The following is a 20,645-nucleotide window of genomic DNA, read 5'->3' on the forward strand; positions in this document are numbered from 1 at the left end:
ACTCAATTTTTGAGGTGGAAAGAACTTTGCCAAGAAGGCATTGACTAGCTTTTCCCATGAGTCCAGGCTTTCTTTAGGTTGTGAGTCCAACCATGTCCTAGCTCTGTCTCTTACAGCAAAAGGGAATAGCATAAGTCTGTAGACTTCAGGGTCAACCCCATTAGTCTTGACAGTGTCACAGATTTGCAAGAATTCAGCTAAGAACTGATGAGGATCTTCCAATGGAAGTCCATGGAACTTGCAATTCTGTTGCATTAGAGAAACTAATTGAGGCTTAAGCTCAAAGTTGTTTGCTCCAATGGCAGGGATAGAGATGCTTCTCCCATAGAAGTCGGGAGTAGGTGCAGTAAAGTCACCCAGCACCTTCCTTGCATTGTTTGCATTGTTGTTGTTTTCGGCTGCCATGGGTTCTTCTTCTTTGAAGATTTCTGTTAGGTCCTCTACAGAGAGTTGTTCCTTAGCTTCTCTTAGCTTTCGCTTCAAGGTCCTTTCAGGTTCAGGGTTAGCTTCAACAAGAATGCCTTTGTCTTTGTTCCTGCTCATATGAAAGAGAAGAGAACAAGAAAATATGGAATCCTCTATGTCACAGTATAGAGATTCCTTGAAGTGTCAGAGGAACAGAATAATAGAAGAAAGAGGTAGAAGAATTCGAACTTAGTGAGATAGAGTTCGAATTGTGCATTGAGGAGGAGTGGTACTCCATAAATAGAAGGATGTGAGAAGAGGGGAAGAAATTTCGAAAATTAATTAAAAAGATTTTAAAAACATTTTGAAAAACTTTAATTTGATTTTCGAAAACCAAGGGTGGGAAAAAAATCAAGTAATTTTTGAAAAAGATTTTGAAATTAGAGTTTAAAAAGATATGATTGAGAACTTCTTTGAAAAAAATGTGATTAAAAGGATTTGATTGAAAAGTTATGGTTTTAAAAAGATATGATTGAAAAACAATTTTAAAAAGATTTGATTAAAAAAAATTAATGACTTGCCTAACAAGAAAAGATATGATTCAAACATTAAACCTTTCTCAACAGAAAAGGCAACATACTTGAAATGTTCAATCAAATCATTAATTGTTAGCAAGTATCTTTGAAAAAGGAAAGAAATTGATTTTGAAAACATTTGATTGAAAAGATATGATTTGAAAAAGATTTGATTTTGAAAAACTTTGAAAACTTGAAAAAAAATTGATTTGAAAACAAAATCCTCCCCCTTGTGCCATCCTGGCGTTAAACGCCCAGAATGGTGCACATTCTGGCGTTTAACGCCCAATGCACTACCTTTTTGGGCGTTAAACGCCCAACCAGGCACCCTGGCTGGCGTTTAAACGCCAGTCTGTCCTTCTTCGCTGGGCATTTTGAACGCCCAGCTTTTTCTGTATAATTCCTCTGTTGCATGTTCTGAATCTTCATTTCCCTGTACTATTGACTTGAAAATAGAACCAAGATCAAATAAACAATGCATGCAAGACACCAAACTTAAAATTAGACACTAGACTCAAACAAGAAACATAAAATATTTTTGGTTTTTTATGATTTTGAAATTTTTTTGTGTTTTTTTCGAAAATTATATGGAAATAGAAAATAAAAGTTTCAGAATTCTTAATTTGGATTCCAGGAATCATTGCAATGCTAGTCTAAGACTCCGGTCCAGGAATTAGACATGGCTTCACAGCTAGCCAAGCTTTCAAAGAAAGCTTCGGTCCAAAACACTAGACATGGCCAATGGCCAGCCAAGCCTTAGCAGATCATTGCCCCAATAGCAAAATTGATAGAGATCAACAAGCTCTTGTGATGATCAGTTGAAACCTCGGTCCAATAAGATTAGACATGGCTTCACAGCCAGCCAGACTTCAACAGATCATCATGAAACTCTAGAACTCATTCTTAAGAACTCTGAAGAAAAATACCCAATCTAAGCAACAAGATGAACCGCCAGTTGTCCATACACGAAACAATCCCCGGCAACGGCGCCAAAAACTTGGTGCACGAAATTGTGATCACTACAACTTCGCACAACTAACCAGCAAGTGCACTGGGTCGTCCAAGTAATAAACCTTACGCGAGTAAGGGTCGATCCCACGGAGATTGTTGGTATGAAGCAAGCTATGGTCACCTTGTAAATCTTAGTCAGGCAGACTCAAATGGGTATAGTGATATACGAATAAAACATAAAGATAAAGATAGAGATACTTATGTAATTCATTGGTAGGAATTTCAGATAAGCGTATGAAGATGCTTGGTCCCTTCCATCTCTCTGCTTTCCTACTGTCTTCATCCAATCCTTCTTACTCCTTTCCATGGCAAGCTGTATGCAAGGGTTTCATCGTTGTCAGTGGCTACCTCCCATCCTCTCAGTGGAAATGTTCAACGCACCCTGTCACGGCACGGCTATCCATCTGTCGGTTCTCGATCAGGCTGGAATAGAATCCAGTGATTCTTTTGCGTCTGTCACTAACGCCCCGCCCTCAGGAGTTTGAAGCTCGTCACAGTCATTCAATCATTGAATCCTACTCAGAATACCACAGACAAGGTTTAGACCTTCTGGATTCTCTTGAATGCCGCCATCAGTTCTAGCTTATACCACGAAGATTCCAGTTAAAGAATCCAAGAGATATCCACCCAATCTAAGGTAGAACGGAGGTGGTTGTCAGTCACACGTTCATAGGTGAGAATGATGATGAGTGTCACGGATCATCACATTCATCAAATTGAAGAACAAGTGATATCTTGGACAAAGAACAAGCGGAATTGAATAGAAGAACAATAGTAATTGCATTAATACTCGAGGTACAGCAGAGCTCCACACCTTAATCTATGGTGTGTAGAAACTCCACCGTTGAAAATACATAAGAACAAGGTCTAGGCATGGCCGAATGGCCAGCCTCCCCAAAGTGATCAAAAGATCTAAAGAACAAAAGATTCCAAAGATCAGATGATGAAAATACAATAGTAAAAGGTCCTACTTATAGAAAACTAGTAGCCTAAGGGTTACAAAGATGAGTAAATGACATAAAAATCCACTTCCAGGCCCACTTGGTGTGTGCTTGGGCTGAGCAATGAAGCATTTTCGTGTAGAGACTCTTCTTGGAGTTAAACGCCAGCTTTTATGCCAGTTTGGGCGTTTAACTCCCATTTTGGTGCCAGTTCCGGCGTTTAACGCTGGAATTTCTGAAGGTTACTTTGAACGCCGGTTTGGGCCATCAAATCTTGGGCAAAGTATGGACTATCATATATTGCTGGAAAGCCCAGGATGTCTACTTTCCAACGCCATTGAGAGCGTGCCAATTGGGCTTCTGTAGCTCCTGAGAATTCACTTAGAGTGCAGGGAGGTCAGAATCCAACAGCATCTGCAGTCCTTTTCAGTCTCTGAATCAGATTTTTGCTCAGGTCCCTCAATTTCAGCCAGAAAATACCTGAAATCACAGAAAAACACACAAACTCATAGTAAAGTCCAGAAAAGTGAATTTTAACTAAAAACTAATAAAAATATACTAAAAACTAACTAGATCATACTAAAAACATACTAAAAATAATGCCAAAAAGCATACAAATTATCCGCTCATCACTATTCCAGCTACAAAAAGACTTCAACCTGGTAATAATATCTGTTTGATAATAAGCTTTAGTTATTTACTTATTTTATGTTTTGGTTTCCTTAATTTGATAACTAATACTTGAGATATGGGATTGTAACTTATAGATGAATGGTGGAGGTTATTTGGTAGTTCTGCTCCATGTTTACAAAACATGGCAGTTCGCATTCTTAGCCAAGCATTTGCTTCTTCAGGGTGTGAAAGGAACTGGAGTCTTTTTGATCAAATTTATACAACAAGAAGGAATAGATTGGAGCATGATAGGCTAAGTGATATTGTGTATTGATAAACCATTATTTGATGGTTTATATTGTGTTTAATTGTGTGGTTTTATCATGATCCTTACCTACTTATTCATTAAATTAGCATGCATTTATATTTCCTTCCTGAAATTATTACATGATTGAAAATTGCTTCCTAGAGACTTTTAATTATGCATTTTAATTCTCCTTTATTCCATTCAATGCCGTAATCTGTGTGTTAAGTGTTTCAGGCTTTATAGGGCATGAATGAGTTGGAGATTGGAAAGGAAGCTAGCAAAAATCGAAGGAACACGAGAAATTGAGGAGATAACCAGCAAGAAGTGACGCGGCCGCATGGCTCACGCGTTCGTGCGAAAGAGGAGAAATCGCAGTGACGCGGCCGCATGGCTCACGCGACCGCGCGGATTGGAAAAGCACAAGTGACGCGAAAGTGTAAACGACGCGAACGCGTGGCAGGGAAAAACGTGAATGACGCGTCCGCATGGATGACGCGATCGCGTGACGTGCGATTTTGCTGGGGGCCATTTTGGACCCTATTTTAACCCAGTTTTCGGCCCAGAACAGCAGACTAGAGCCAAAGAACATGCAGAAACCAGAACAACAATTCATTCTACACATTTTTAGAGTTTAGATCTAGTTTTCACTCCTCCTCTAGGTTTTTCTCTCTACACATTCATAGTTCTTAGGATTTTATTTTTCTACCACTTTTAGCATTGGGATACTGAGAAGAGTTATTACTTCATCAAGACTTCGTCATTCTAGTTCGTTTTCTTTACTTGGCTTTACTCTTCCATGTCCTTTGCTTTGTTAATTTTACCATTGGAATATTTTTAGGATTATTTAATACAAGGATTACTTTTACTTTTAATTGATTATTTTGATTTTTATTTACAATGTCTTTCTTCAATCCCTTTTCATATGTTATGAATTTTACATTCACAATGAGCGAGTAGTTCCCTAACTTGATGGGAAGTTGATTGAAAGGAACCCTTGAGTTGGAAGGCTTAAAAGAAAGATTGTAATTGGGTTTATTGTTGGATTGCCCTCTAGTCACTAACACCAATCCCTTTTAATTAAGTGTGTTGCAACTTGTGAATGGACGTAGCATTCCAACTTGTTTGACTTTCCCTTACCAAGTAAGAGATAACTAAACGGGATAACCTTTAATTATCAATTAATCTAGGGAGTAATTCAACAATAATGGGGCTCCCAACTAATCAACTCCTAGTCAAGGCTTTTATTTACATTATTCAAATTCTCCAATTTAATTTCCTATTTACTCAACTCAAACCTTTTTGAAAATATCTGATTAATAAAATAGAACACTTTTCTGCAACTCGTTGGGAGACGACCTGGGATTCAAACTCCCAGTATTTTAATTTCAAATTTCTGTGACACCTTTCTAAATTGATAAGTGAATTTTTGGCGAGTTAAGAACTATACTTGCAACATATATATTTTAATAATTTTTAATTCGCCAATTTCTGCTCACATCAATTTTTGGCGCCGTTGCCGGGGAGTTGCAAAAGTGTGCTAATTTATTGATTGGTATTTATTTTTATTGCAATTTTTCTTTTTATTCTATCACTATGAGCTGTACATTTCTTTCGTTAAATGACGCGTTCACTTCCTGATCCAAGCTTGCCAGTATTTGACCCTGAAATTGAAAGAACTCTTTCACGTATAAGGCAAGCTTGGCATCGGCGACTCCTCTTTGAGGACGAACCTGAACCGTCATCTAAGGAAAAAACAAGCTCCCTCTCTACTGATCCAGTTCATTTACGTGCAGGTGACATGGCAGCGCCCAGACGAGTCACTATCCAGGAGGAAGGAGCCCCTGATTTTACGCTCCAACCATTTCAGGCACACCACCTAGCAGTAGCTGTAGATTTTGAAATAAAGTCTTCACTACTCAACTTGATGCCCAAGTTTCATGGCTTACCTGCTCAAGAGCCTATCAAGCATCTTAGGGATTTCCAGACTGCTTGTTCTACTGTTAAGCGTGATGGCACTGATGAAATCTCCATTCTGTTGAAAGCCTTCCCGTTTTCTCTGGAGGGAAAGGCAAGAGAGTGGTACTACACTCAACCCGTAACAACTGTTTCCAACTGAGATACACTTAGGAGAAAGTTTCTGGATAAATTCTTTCCAGTTCAAGATGAATCTGAGACCCTCTATGAATACTTGGAACGCTTCAATAATCTTCGAGACGCATGCCCCATCATATGATTGACAAGATAGTGTTGCTCGGCTACTTTACACAGGGTTTGAAATCTCAAGATAGGACCACACTGGAAGGTGCTAGCAATGGTTCTATGAAAAACTACAAGACTACAGAAGAAGCATGGCAATTGATCAGCGACTTAGCTGACTCCACTAGGAATCATAGGCAGAGACAAATTCGGTCAAGAGCTATTGCAGAGGTATCCACTAGTAAAGAGACTGCTGCTATAGCTCAGAGCTTATGTGAAATGACTAACTTGCTGAAGCAGATGCAACTAAATCAACAACAGCCTCAGCAAGTTCAGCCTTCTCCACCACAGCACAGCCAGCAGTTGGTTCCACAAAGAGTATGCGGAATCTGTGCAGATTACAGTCACTATACCGATGAGTGTCCGCAACTCCAACCAGAAGACAACACTGTAGTAGCCACTCATAACTTTCATGACCGCCCCAATCAAGGATACAATTAAGGTGGCAACTATAACCAAGGATGGCAGGATAACTCTAACCAAGGTTGGAGAGACAATTCTAACTAGGGTTGGAGGGACAATTATAACAGAGGAGGCATAGATAATAACGGAAATCAGAGGTGGAATAACAATAACAATTTCAGGCAGCAGAATCAGAATCAGTCCTACAGAGCACCTTATTTAAGACAACCTCAAGCATCTCAGCAGACCTCTCAGATTACTTACCCCTCTTCATCTCCTAATGATGAATTACTACAAGCCATTGATTGGAGACAACAGACCATGGAAAATAACCTTACTTCTACTCTGAATGGTTTGAATTCTACTTTGCAAGCCCTTGTCTCATAGATTGGATCAATGAACAACTCCAATAACCAGTCCTCATGCTCTGGTGGACTCCCCTCTCAACCATTACCCAACCCAAAGGGTGGTATTAATGCCATCACCCTAAGGTCCAGAACTACATTACAAGAGAGCAATCAGGAAGAGCCAACTCCATCTGAACACACCTCAGCTGAAGAGGTAGTGGAAATAGAAGATGTTGAAGAAGAAACGAGTATGCAAGACATGGCTGAAGAAGAAGACACCAAATCACAGGAAGAAGCACCCAAGGGCGCAGACACTATAGAGGACGCCGTTCCTATTCCATTTCCACAACTTGCAAGGAAGCCCAGGAAGCAGTTGGAACCTGATCCAAAATGGTAAAAATCTTCAAAAAGGTTGAGATAACTGTTCCCCTTTTTGATGTCATTCAACAGGTACCTAAATATGCAAAGTTTCTAAAAGATTTATGCATACATAAAGACAAAATTAATGAATTAGAAACTATTCCTTTAGGAAGTTCTATATCTGCTTTAATGGGAAATTTACCTGAAAAGTGTAGTGACCCAGGTCTTTGTATAGTTAGTTGTACCATTGGTGGTGTAGTAATTTATGATTGCATGTGTGATTTAGGAGCATGTGTTAGTATAATGCCTTTATCTGTATATGATGTTTTGAGGCTCTGGTGCACGAAATTGTGATCATCAATGGCGCCATCAACATGGTACGCTCATTGCAATCTCAACTCTCTATCACAACTCCGCACAACTAACCAGCAAGTGCACTGGGTCGTCCAAGTAATAAACCTTACGCGAGTAAGGGTCGATCCCACGGAGATTGTTGGTATGAAGCAAGCTACGGTCACCTTGTAAATCTTAGTCAGGCAGACTCAAATGGGTATAGATGATGAATAAAACATAAAGATAAAGATAGAGATACTTATGTATATCATTGGTGAGAGCTTCAAATAAGCGTATGAAGATGCCTTCCCTTCCGTCTCTCTGCTTTCCTACTGTCTTCATCCAATCCTTCTTACTCCTTTCCATGGCAAGCTTATGCAAGGGTTTCACCGTTGTCAGTGGCTACCTCCCATCCTCTCAGTGGAAATGTTCAACGCATCCTGTCACGGCACGGCTATCCATCTGTCGGTTCTCGGTCAGGCCGGAATAGAATCCAGTGATTCTTTTGCGTCTGTCACTAACGCCCCGCCTGCTAGGAGTTTGAAGCACGTCACAGTCATTCAATCATTGAATCCTACTCAAAATACCACAGACAAGGTTAGACCTTCCGGATTCTCTTGAATGCCGCCATCAGTTCATGCCTATACCACGAAGACTCTGATCTCATGGAATGGCTGGCTCGTTTGTCAGGCGAGCACTCGGTTGTCAGGCGATCAACCATGCATCGTGTATCAGGAATCCAAGAGATATTCACCCAATCTAAGGTAGAACGGAGGTGGTTGTCAGTCACACGTTCATAGGTGAGAATGATGATGAGTGTCACGGATCATCACATTCATCAAGTTGAAGAACAAGTGATATCTTGGACAAAGAACAAGCGGAATTGAATAGAAGAATAATAGTAATTGCATTAATACTCGAGGTACAGCAGAGCTCCACACCTTAATCTATGGTGTGTAGAAACTCCACCGTTGAAAATACATAAGAACAAGGTCTAGGCATGGCCGAATGGCCAGCCTCCCAAAGTGATCAAAAGATCTAAAGAAAAAGGTTCCAAAGATCAGAAGATGATGTAAATACAATAGTAAAAGGTCCTACTTATAGAAAACTAGTAGCCTAAGGTGTACAAAGATGAGTAAATGACATAAAAATCCACTTCCGGGCCCACTTGGTGTGTGCTTGGGCTGAGCAATGAAGCATTTTCGTGCAGAGACTCTTCTTGGAGTTAAACGCCAGCTTTTATGCCAGTTTGGGCGTTTAACTCCCATTTTGGTGCCAGTTCCGGCGTTTAACGCTGGAATTTCTGAAGGTTACTTTGAACGCCGGTTTGGGCCATCAAATCTTGGGCAAAGTATGGACTATCATATATTGCTGGAAAGCCCAGGATGTCTACTTTCCAACGCCATTGAGAGCGTGCCAATTGGGCTTCTGTAGCTCCTGAGAATTCACTTAGAGTGCAGGGAGGTCAGAATCCAACAGCATCTGCAGTCCTTTTCAGTCTCTGGATCAGATTTTTGCTCAGGTCCCTCAATTTCAGCCAGAAAATACCTGAAATCACAGAAAAACACACAAACTCATAGTAAAGTCCAGAAAAGTGAATTTTAACTAAAAACTAATAAAAATATACTAAGAACTCAACTAAAACTACTAAAAACATACTAAAAACAATGCCAAAAAGCGTACAAATTATCCGCTCATCACAACACCAAACTTAAATTGTTGCTTGTCCTCAAGCTACTGAAAATCAAATAAGATAAAAAGAAGAGAATATACTATAGACTCCATATTATTAATGAAACTTAGCTCCAAATTAGATGAGCGGGACTAGTAGCTTTTTGCCTCCGAACAGTTTTGGCATCTCACTTTATCTTTTGAAATTCAGAATGATTGGCTTCTTTAGGAACTCAGAATCCGGATAGTGTTATTGATTCTCCTAGTTAAGTATGATGATTCTTGAACACAGCTACTTATTGAGTCTTGGCCGTGGCCCAAAGCACTCTGTCTTCCAGTATTACCACCAGATACATACATGCCACAGACACATAATTGGGTGAACCTTTTCAGATTGTGACTCAGCTTTGCTAGAGTCCCCAACTAGAGGTGTCCAGGGTTCCTAAGCACACTCTTATTGCCTTGGATCACAACTTTATTTCTTTTTTTTTCTTTCTTTTTTTTCTTTTTCGTTTTTTTTTTTGCCTCTTTTTTTTTTGTATTCACTGCTTTTTCTTGCTTCAAGAATCATTTTTATGATTTTTCAGATCCTCAGTAACATGTCTCCTTTTTCATCATTCTTTCAAGAGCCAACAATTTTAACATTCATGAACCACAAATTCAAAAGACATATGCACTGTTCAAGCATACATTCAGAAAACAAAAAGTATTGCCACCACATCAAACTACTTAAGCTAGTTTTAAAGATGAATTCGAAATCCTGTACTTCTTGTTCTTTTGTGATAAAAACAGTTTTCATTTAAGAAAGGTGATGGATTCTTAGGACATTCATAACTTTAAGGCATAGACACTAAGACACTAATGATCATAAGACACAAACATGGATAAACATAAAGCATAATTTTCGAAAAACAGAAAAATAAAGAACAAGGAGATTAAAGAACGGGTCCACCTTAGTGATGGCGGCTTGTTCTTCCTCTTGAAGGTCTTATGGAGTGCTTGAGCTCCTCAATGTCTCTTCCTTGTCTTTGTTGCTCCTCTCTCATGATTCTTTGATCTTCTCTAATTTCAAGGAAGAGGATGGAATGTTCTTGATGCTCCACCCTTAGTTGTCCCATGTTGGAACTCAATTCTCCTAGGGAGGTGTTAATTTGCTCCCAATAGTCTTGTGGAGGAAAGTGCATCCCTTGAGGCATCTCAGGGATCTCATGATGAGAGGGGTCTCTTGTTTGCTCCATCCTTTTCTTAGTGATGGGCTTGAGGTCATGCCTTCTCAGTTGAACTGGCTTCCCTCTTGAGTTTCTCTTCCATTGAGTGTCCTCTTCACAAATGTCTGTGAGGACTTGGTCCAACCTTTGATCAAAGTTGACCCTTTTTGAGTTTGAAAGGGACCTCAGGGATCACCTTCTTCTTGGCCACAACTTCATAGAAGTGGTCTTGATGCACCCTTGAGATGAATCTCTCCATCTCCCATGACTCGGAGGTGAAAGCTTTTGCCTTCCCTTTTCTCTTTCTAGAGGTTACTCCGGCCTTGGATGCCATAAATGGTTATGGAAAAACAAAAAGCAATGCTTTTTCCACACCAAACTTAAAAGGTTTGCTCGTCCTCGAGCAAAAGTAGAAAGAAGAGAGTAGAAGAAGAAGAAATAGAGGAGATGGAGGTGGCTTTGTGGTTCGGCCAAAAAGGGGAGAAGTAGTGTTTAGGGTGTGTGAAAATAAAGGAGTGAAGATGGGTTTATATAGGGGTGAAGAGAGGGGTAGGGTTCGGCCATTTTGGGAGGGAAAGTGGTTTGAATTGAATGGTGAGGTAGGTGGGGTTTTATGAAGGATGGATGTGAGTGGTGAAGAGAAAGATGGGATTTGATAGGTGAAGGGTTTTTGGGGAAGAGGTGTTGAGGTGATTGGTGAATGGGTGAAGAAGAGAGAGAGTGGTGGGGTTTGTGGGGATCCTGTGGGGTCCACAGATCCTGTGGTGTCAAGGAAAAGTCCTCCCTGCACCAAATGGCATGCAAAATCACGTTTTGAGCCAATTCTGGCGTTAAACGCCGGGCTGGTGCCCATTTCTGGCATTTAACGCCAGGTTCTTGCCCTTTTCTGGCGTTTAATGCCAGTCTGGTGCCCCTTTCTGGCGTTAAACGCCCAGAAAGGTGCCAGACTGGGCGTTAAACGCCCACCTGCGAGCCTTACTGGCGTTTAAACGCCAGTAAGTTCTTCCTCCAGGGTGTGCTATTTTTCTTCCTGTTTTTCATTTTATTTTTGCTTTTTCAATTGATTTTGTGACTTCTCATGATCATCAACCTACAAAAAACATAAAATAACAAAAGAAAATAGATAAAATATAACATTGGGTTGCCTCCCAACAAGCGCTTCTTTAATGTCAGTAGCTTGACAGATGGCTCTCATGGAGCCTCACAAATGATCAGAGCAATGTAGGAACCTCCCAACACCAAACTTAGAGTTTGAATGTGGGGGTTCAACACCAAACTTAGAGTTTGATTGTGGCCTCCCAACACCAAACTTAGAGTTTGACTGTGGGGGCTCTGTTTGACTCTGATTTAAGAGAAGCTATTCATGCTTTCTCTCCATGGTGACAGAGGGATATCCTTGAGCCTTAAACACAAAGGATTCTTCATTCACTTGAATGATGAGTTCACCTCTATCAACATCAATCACAGCCTTTACTGTGGTTAGGAAGTGTCTACCAAGGATGATGGTTTCATCCATGCACTTCCCAGTCTCTAGGACTATGAAATCAGCAGGGATGTAATGGTTTTCAATCTTCACCAGAACATCCTTTACAAGTCCATGAGCTTGTTTTCTTGAGTTGTCTGCCATCTCTAATGAGATTCTTGCAGCTTGCACCTCAAAGATCCCTAGCTTCTCCATTACAGAGAGAGGCATGAAGTTTACACTTGACCCTAAGTCACACAGAGCCTTCTTGAAGGTCATGGTGCCTATGGTGCAAGGTATTGAAAACTTCCCAGGATCTTGTCTCTTTTGAGGTAATTTCTGCCTAGATAAGTCATCCAGTTCTTTGGTGAGCAAAGGAGGTTCATTCTCCCAGGTCTCATTTCCAAATAACTTGTCATTTAGCTTCATGATTGCTCCAAGGTATTTAGCAACTTGCTCTTCAGTGACATACTCATCCTCTTCAGAGGAAGAATACTCATCAGAGCTCATGAAAGGCAGAAGTAAATCCAATGGAATCTCTATGGTCTCATTTTGAGCCTCAGATTCTCATGGTTCCTCATTGGGGAACTCAGTGGAGGTTAGTGGACGCCCATTGAGGTCTTCCTCAGTGGCGTTCACTTCCTCTCCTTCCTCTCCAAATTCGGCTATGTTGATGGCCTTGCACTCTCCTTTTGGATTTTCTTCTGTATTGCTTGGAAGAGTACTATGAGGGAGTTCAGTAATTTTCTTGCTCAGCTGTCCCACTTGTGCCTCCAAATTCCTAATGGAGGACCTTGTTTCAGTCATGAAACTTTGAGTGGTTTTGATTAGATCAGAGACCATAGTTGCTAAGTCAGAGGGGTTCTGCTTAGAATTCTCTGTCTGTTGCTGAGAAGATGATGGAAAAGGCTTGCCATTGCTAAACCTGTTTCTTCCACCATTATTGTTGTTGAAACCTTGTTGGGGTCTCTGTTGATCCTTCCATGAGAAATTTGGATGATTTCTCCATGAAGAAGTATAGGTGTTTCCATAGGGTTCTCCTAGGTAATTCACCTCTTCCATTGAAGGGTTCTCAGGATCATAGGCTTCTTCTTCAGATGAAGCATCCTTAGTACTGCTTTGTGCATTTTGCATTCCAGACAGACTTTGAGAAATCAAATTGACTTGTTGAGTCAATATCTTGTTCTGAGCCAGAATGGCATTCAGAGTATCAATCTCAAGAACTCCTTTCTTCTGATTTGTCCCATTGTTCACAGGATTCCTTTCAGAAGTGTACATGAATTGGTTATTTGCAACCATTTCAATCAGCTCTTGAGCTTCTGCAGGCGTCTTCTTCAAATGAAGAGATCCTCCAGCAGAGCTATCCAAAGACATCTTGGATAGTTCAGAGAGACCATCATAGAAAATACCTATGATGCTCCATTCAGAAAGCATGTCAGAAGGACATTTTCTGATCAATTGTTTTTGTCTTTCCCAAGCTTCATAGAGGGATTCTCCATCCTTCTGTCTGAAGGTTTGGACTTCCACTCTAAGCTTACTCAATTTTTGAGGTGGAAAGAACTTTGCCAAGAAGGCATTGACTAGCTTTTCCCATGAGTCCAGGCTTTCTTTAGGTTGTGAGTCCAACCATGTCCTAGCTCTGTCTCTTACAGCAAAAGGGAATAGCATAAGTCTGTAGACCTCAGGGTCAACCCCATTAGTCTTGACAGTGTCACAGATTTGCAAAAATTTAGCTAAGAACTGATGAGGATCTTCCAATGGAAGTCCATGGAACTTGCAATTCTGTTGCATTAGAGAAACTAATTGAGGCTTAAGCTCAAAGTTGTTTGCTCCAATGGCAGGGATAGAGATGCTTCTCCCATAGAAGTCGGGAGTAGGTGCAGTAAAGTCACCCAGCACCTTCCTTGCATTGTTGGCATTGTTGTTATTTTCGGCTGCCATGTCTTCTTTTTTGAAGATTTCTGTTAGGTCCTCTGTAGAGAGTTGTGCCTTAGCTTCTCTTAGCTTTCGCTTCAAGGTCCTTTCAGGTTCAGGGTCAGCTTCAACAAGAATGCCTTTGTCTTTGTTCCTGCTCATATGAAAGAGAAGAGAACAAGAAAATATGGAATCCTCTATGTCACAGTATAGAGATTCCTTGAGGTGTCAGAAGAACAGAAAAATAGAAGAAAGAGGTAGAAGAATTCGAACTTAATCAGATAGAGTTCGAATTGTGCATTGAGATGGAGTGGTACTCCATAAATAGAAGGATGTGAGAAGAGGGGAAGAGAATTTTCGAAAATTAATTAAAAAGATTTTAAAAACATTTTGAAAAACTTTAATTTGATTTTCGAAAACCAAGAGTGGGAAAGAAATCAAGTAATTTTTGAAAAAGATTTTGAAATTAGAGTTTAAAAAGATATGATTGAAAACTTCTTTGAAAAAGATGTGATTAAAAAGATATGATTGAAAAGTTATGGTTTTAAAAAAAAGATATGATTGAAAACTATTTTGAAAAAGATGAGGTTAAGAAGATATGATTGGTTTTAAAAAATATGTGATTGAAAAGATATGATTTGAAAACAATTTTAAAAAGATTTGATTTTAAAAATTAATGACTTGCCTAACAAGAAAAGATATGATTCAAACATTAAACCTTTCTCAACAGAAAAGGCAACATACTTGAAATGTTGAATCAAATCATTAATTGATAGCAAGTATCTTTGAAAAAGGAAAGAAATTGATTTTGAAAACATTTGATTGGAAAGATATGATTTGAAAAAGATTTGATTTTGAAAAACTTTGAAAACTTAAAAAAAATTGATTTTGAAAACAAAATCCTCCCTCTTGTGCCATCCTGGCGTTAAACGCCCAGAATGGTGCACATTCTGGCGTTTATCGCCCAATGCACTACCTTTTTGGGCGTTAAACGCCCAACCAGGCACCCTGGCTGGCGTTTAAACGCCAGTCTGTCCTTCTTCACTGGGCGTTTTGAACGCCCAGCTTTTTCTGTGTAATTCCTCTGCTGTATGTTCTGAATCTTCAATTCTCTGTACTATTGACTTGAAAAGACACAAATTAAAAATATTTTTGGATTTTTAATAATGAGGAATAATCAAAATGCAACTAAAATCAAATAACAATGCATGCAAGGCACCAAACTTAGCAGTTTGTATACTACTGACACTAACAAAATGAGAATGCATATGACAAAACACAAAACACTCAAGTAAAGAGAATTTAAAGATCAGAGTAATGAAATCATCAAGAACATCTTGAAGATCACTTAAGACACATGAATGAATTCAAGAAGAACAGAAACATGCAATTGACACCAAACTTAAAATGAGACACTAGACTTAACAAGAAACATAAAATATTTTTTGGTTTTTATGATTTTGTAATTTTTTTTGGATTTTTTTCGAAAATTAAGTGGAAAAGAAAATAAACATATCAAAATTCTTAATGAGAATTCCAGGAATCATGCAATGTTAGTCTAAAGCTTTAGTCTAAAGGAATTAGACATGGCTAGCCAAGCTTCAGCAGGACATTGCATTCAAGAGCTAAATTGATGAGGATCAATCAGCTTTGGTGATGATAAGAACATCACCTTGAAACACTAGAATTCATTCTTAAGAACTCTAAAGAAAAATACCTAATCTAAGCAACAAGATGAACCATCAGTTGTCCATACACGAAACAATCCCCGGCAACGGCGCCAAAAACTTGGTGCACGAAATTGTGATCATCAATGGCGCCATCAACATGGTACGCTCATTGCAATCTCAACTCTCTATCACAACTCCGCACAACTAACCAGCAAGTGCACTGGGTCGTCCAAGTAATAAACCTTACGCGAGTAAGGGTCGATCCCACGGAGATTGTTGGTATGAAGCAAGCTATGGTCACCTTGTAAATCTTAGTCAGGCAGACTCAAATGGGTATAGATGATGAATAAAACATAAAGATAAAGATAGAGATACTTATGTATATCATTGGTGAGAGCTTCAGATAAGCGTATGAAGATGCCTTCCCTTCCGTCTCTCTGCTTTCCTACTGTCTTCATCCAATCCTTCTTACTCTTTTCCATGGCAAGCTTATGCAAGGGTTTCACCATTGTCAGTTGCTACCTCCCATCCTCTCAGTGGAAATGTTCAACGCACCCTGTCACGGCACAGCTATCCATCTGTCGGTTCTCGGTCAGGCCGGAATAGAATCCAGTGATTCTTTTGCGTCTGTCACTAACGCCCCGCCTGCTAGGAGTTTGAAGCACGTCACAGTCATTCAATCATTGAATCCTACTCAGAATACCACAGACAAGGTTAGACCTTCCGGATTCTCTTGAATGCCGCCATCAGTTCTTGCCTATACCACGAAGACTCTGATCTCACGGAATGGCTGGCTCGTTTGTCAGGCGAGCACTCGATTGTCAGGCGATCAACCATGCATCGTGTATCAGGAATCCAAGAGATATTCACCCAATCTAAGGTAGAACGGAGGTGGTTGTCAGTCACACGTTCATAGGTGAGAATGATGATGAGTGTCACGGATCATCACATTCATCAAGTTGAAGAACAAGTGATATCTTGGACAAAGAACAAGCGGAATTGAATAGAAGAACAATAGTAATTGCATTAATACTCGAGGTACAGCAGAGCTCCACACCTTAATCTATGGTGTGTAGAAACTCCACCGTTGAAAATACATAAGAACAAGGTCTAGGCATGGCCGAATGGCCAGCCTCCCAAAGTGATCAAAAGATCTAAAGAAAAAGGTTCCAAAGATCAGAAGATGATGTAAATACAATAGTAAAAGGTCCTACTTATAGAAAACTAGTAGCCTAAGGTGTACAAAGATGAGTAAATGACATAAAAATCCACTTCCGGGCCCACTTGGTGTGTGCTTGGGCTGAGCAATGAAGCATTTTCGTGCAGAGACTCTTCTTGGAGTTAAACGCCAGCTTTTATGCCAGTTTGGGCGTTTAACTCCCATTTTGGTGCCAGTTCCGGCGTTTAACGCTGGGAATTCTGAGGGTGACTTTGAACGCCGGTTTGGGCCATCAAATCTTGGGCAAAGTATGGACTATCATATATTGCTGGAAAGCCCAGGATGTCTACTTTCCAACGCCGTTGAGAGCGCGCCAATTGGGCTTCTGTAGCTCCAGAAAATCCGCTTCGAGTGCAGGGAGGTCAGAATCCAACAGCATCTGCAGTCCTTTTCAGTCTCTGAATCAGATTTTTGCTCAGGTCCCTCAATTTCAGCCAGAAAATACCTGAAATCACAGAAAAACACACAAACTCATAGTAAAGTCCAGAAAAGTGAATTTTAACTAAAAACTAATAAAAATATACTAAGAACTCAACTAAAACTACTAAAAACATACTAAAAACAATGCCAAAAAGCGTACAAATTATCCGCTCATCAGGCTCCCTCCCTTAAAAAGGTCGGCAGCTCGTTTTGTGTTAGCAGATAAAAGCATTATTACAGTGGCTAGAGTTGCTGAAGACGTTTTAGTGAACATTAAAGGGCTCATATTCCCCACTGATTTTTATATCTTGGAGATGCCCCATAATGACTCAGATAAGCCATCATCAATCCTACTTGGGAGACCATTCTTGAAGACATAAAAATTCAAATTGGATACTTTTTTAGGAACATACTCTTTTGAAATAGATGGATGAATGGTAATCTTCAATCTGAATAGAGTCATAAACAACCCTCTAGAAGATCGTTCTATATTCCAGTGTGACATCATAGATGAAACCGTAGCTAAAATTTACCAGGAAGAGTTTGAAGATAAGTACATAGGACAAGGTCCAAGTGTGAGGAATTCCGAGGACAATGCAGGCACTCTACCACTGCCACCAGTTCTAGATAATCCAGAGCCAGATCATGACCAGAAGTTGGAATTGAAACCCCTCCCTCCACACCTCAAATATGATTACCTTGAGGACCAGCAGAAGTTTCCAGTTACCATTGCACAGGACCTCACTCCTGAACAGGAAGAGCAGTTAGTGTGCTGAGGAAGCACAAGAAAGCAATTGGGTGGAGTTTAGCAGACATAGCAGGCATCAATCCTCAAGTTTGTGAGCACATGATATTTTTAGAAGAAGGAGCAAGACCTGTTCGCCAACCTCAAAGAAGACTAAACCCCACCATTTTAGAGGTTGTCAAGAAGGAAGTGACCAGACTATTAGAGGCGGGTATTATCTACCCCATCTCAGACAGAGAATGGGTGAGCCCAGTACAAGTGGTGCCCAAGAAGTCTGGAGTAACTACAGTGAAGAATGAGCATGGAGAGCTCATAACAACCAGAGTACAGAATGCCTGGAGGGTCTGCATTGATTACAGGCGTCTCAACCAAGCTACTCGTAAGGATCACTACCCTCTTCCATTCATTGATCAAATGCTGGATCGCCTGTCAGGTAAATCACATTATTGCTTTTTAGATGGTTACACAGGCTATTTCCAGATTCATATAGCTCCTGAGGATCAGGAAAACACTACCTTTACATGTCCTTTTGGGACTTATGCTTACAAGAGAATGCCCTTTGGCCTGTGCAATGCACTAGCCACTTTCCAAATGTGCATGATGAGTCTTTTCTCTGATCTGATTGATGACTGTATGGAGGTTTTTATGGATGATTTTAGCGTTTATGGTGATTCTTTTAACCTTTGCTTGGATAGTTTATCTAGAGTATTAGATAGATGTGTCAATACAAACCTTGTATTGAATTTTGAAAAATGTCACTTTATGGTAAAACAAGGGATTGTACTGGGACATGTTGTATCCAATACTGGCATTTCTATAGATCCAGCAAAGGTGGATGTTATTTCTAGTTTGCCTTACCCCTCTTCTGTGAGGGAAGTCCGTTCGTTCCTTGGCCATGCAGGTTTTTACAGGAGATTTATTAAGGACTTTAGTAAGGTAGCACTTCCCTTATCCAGATTACTGCAGAAGGATATTGAGTTCGAGTTCAGTGAGGATTGCAAACAAGCGTTTGATAAGCTGAAGACCGACCTGACTGAAGCTCCAATTGTGAGAGGACCAGACTGGAGCCAGCTGTTTGAAATCATGCGCGATGCTTCCAACCATGTAGTAGGAGCAGCGCTGGCTCAGCGTGAAGGTATGGATCCTTTTGTTATTGCTAATGCGTCTAAGACTTTAGACACTGCCCAGTCCAATTATACTACTACTGAGAAAGAGCTTCTTGCTATTGTTTTTGCTCTGGATAAATTCCGAGCTTATTTACTTGGTACTAGATTAGTAGTGTATTCAGACCATGCAGCTTTAAAGTATCTATTAGCTAAAAAGGAGTCCAAACCAAGGATCATACGTTGGATACTGCTATTACAATAATTTGATTTAGAAATAAAGGATAGGAGTGGTAACCAGAATCTAGTGGCAGACCACTTGAGTCGCCTTGAGCACATTAAGGATGATTCTACTCCTATAGATGAGAATTTTCTATTTGATAACCTGCAAGCAGTATCTGAGGTAGTCCCTTGGTACGCACTTGTAGCTAATTATCTAGTTAGTCGCACATTTCCTCCACACTTTTCTAAGCATCAAAGAGACAAGCTGAAAAGCGAGTCTAAATATTATATCTGGGATGACCTATATTTATGGATATGTGGCGCTGATCAGGTAATTAGACGTTGTGTGCCTCAATCAGAATTCCAGTCCATTTTAGAGGCCTGTCACTCATCTGAGAGTGGAGGACATTTTGGCCCTCAAAGAACAGCTAGAAAGATCTTAGACTGTGGATTCTAGTGGCCTACTCTTTTTGGAGACGCTGCTGAGTTCTGTAAATCTTGTCTCCTATGCCAAAAATTTGGTAATATATCCAGGAGGGATGAGATGCCTCAATAAATTATGCTTTTCTGTGAAATTTTTTATGTTTGGGGCATTGACTTCATAGGTCCATTTTCAAATTCTAATGGCTATTTTTATATATTGTTAGCTGTGGATTACGTTTCCAAATGGGTGGAAGCAATTCCTACCCGTACTGATGATGCTAACACTATTGTTTCCTTTGTGAGAAACCATATTATTTGATGCTTTGGATCACCACGAGCAATCGTGAGCGATCAAGGCACCCATTTTTGTAACAGGAAACTAACAGGATTAATGAAGAAGCATGGGATAATTCATAAGGTTGCAACAGCATACCATCCTCAGACCAATGGGCAAGCCGAGGTGTCAAATAGAGAGATAAAGCATATCTTGCAGAAGATAGTCAAACCTCATAGAAAAGACTAGAGCACCAGGCTACAAGATGCACTATGGGCATATAGGACAGCATATAAAACACCCATTGGGATGAGTCCTTTCCGCTTAGTTTATGGAAAAGCTTGTCATCTCCCAGTTGAAGTAGAGCACAGAGCCTTTTGGGCAGTCAAGGAGTGCAACATGGGAATTGAGAAAGCCGAATTTGAAAGGAAGTTGCAACTGCAAGAACTGGAGAGCCTTCGCCTAGAAGCTTATGAGAACTCAAGAATATACAAGGAGAAGATGAAGGTTGTACATGATCAGCACATCAAGAGAAAAGAGTTCCAACCTGGGGATTTAGTCCTCCTTTACAAATCTCAACTGAGGCTCATGTCAGGCAAGTTGAGATCAAGATGGGAAGGTCCATACAAAGTAGAGAAGGCCGAACCATACGGAGTTTATCACCTAAGCCATCCTTCAAGCTCTGAACTTATCAAAGTTAATGGACAACGTCTGAAGCTGTACCATGGTGAGAAGATGCAGAAAAACAAAGAGCTTGAGATCTTC

At 40.2% G+C, this 20,645-nt stretch overlaps 1 non-coding gene across 1 annotated transcript; it reads left to right on the forward strand.

The window, feature by feature from the left end:
* Positions 1-13,318: 13,318 nt before the first annotated feature.
* Positions 13,319-13,426, forward strand: LOC130954132 (small nucleolar RNA R71). Its single transcript, XR_009076192.1, has one exon. It is a non-coding gene; the product is annotated as a small nucleolar RNA R71 (small nucleolar RNA).
* Positions 13,427-20,645: the final 7,219 nt, after the last annotated feature.

Source organism: Arachis stenosperma, chromosome 1, assembly GCF_014773155.1.
Source record: "Arachis stenosperma cultivar V10309 chromosome 1, arast.V10309.gnm1.PFL2, whole genome shotgun sequence".
Lineage (NCBI taxonomy): Eukaryota > Viridiplantae > Streptophyta > Magnoliopsida > Fabales > Fabaceae > Arachis > Arachis stenosperma.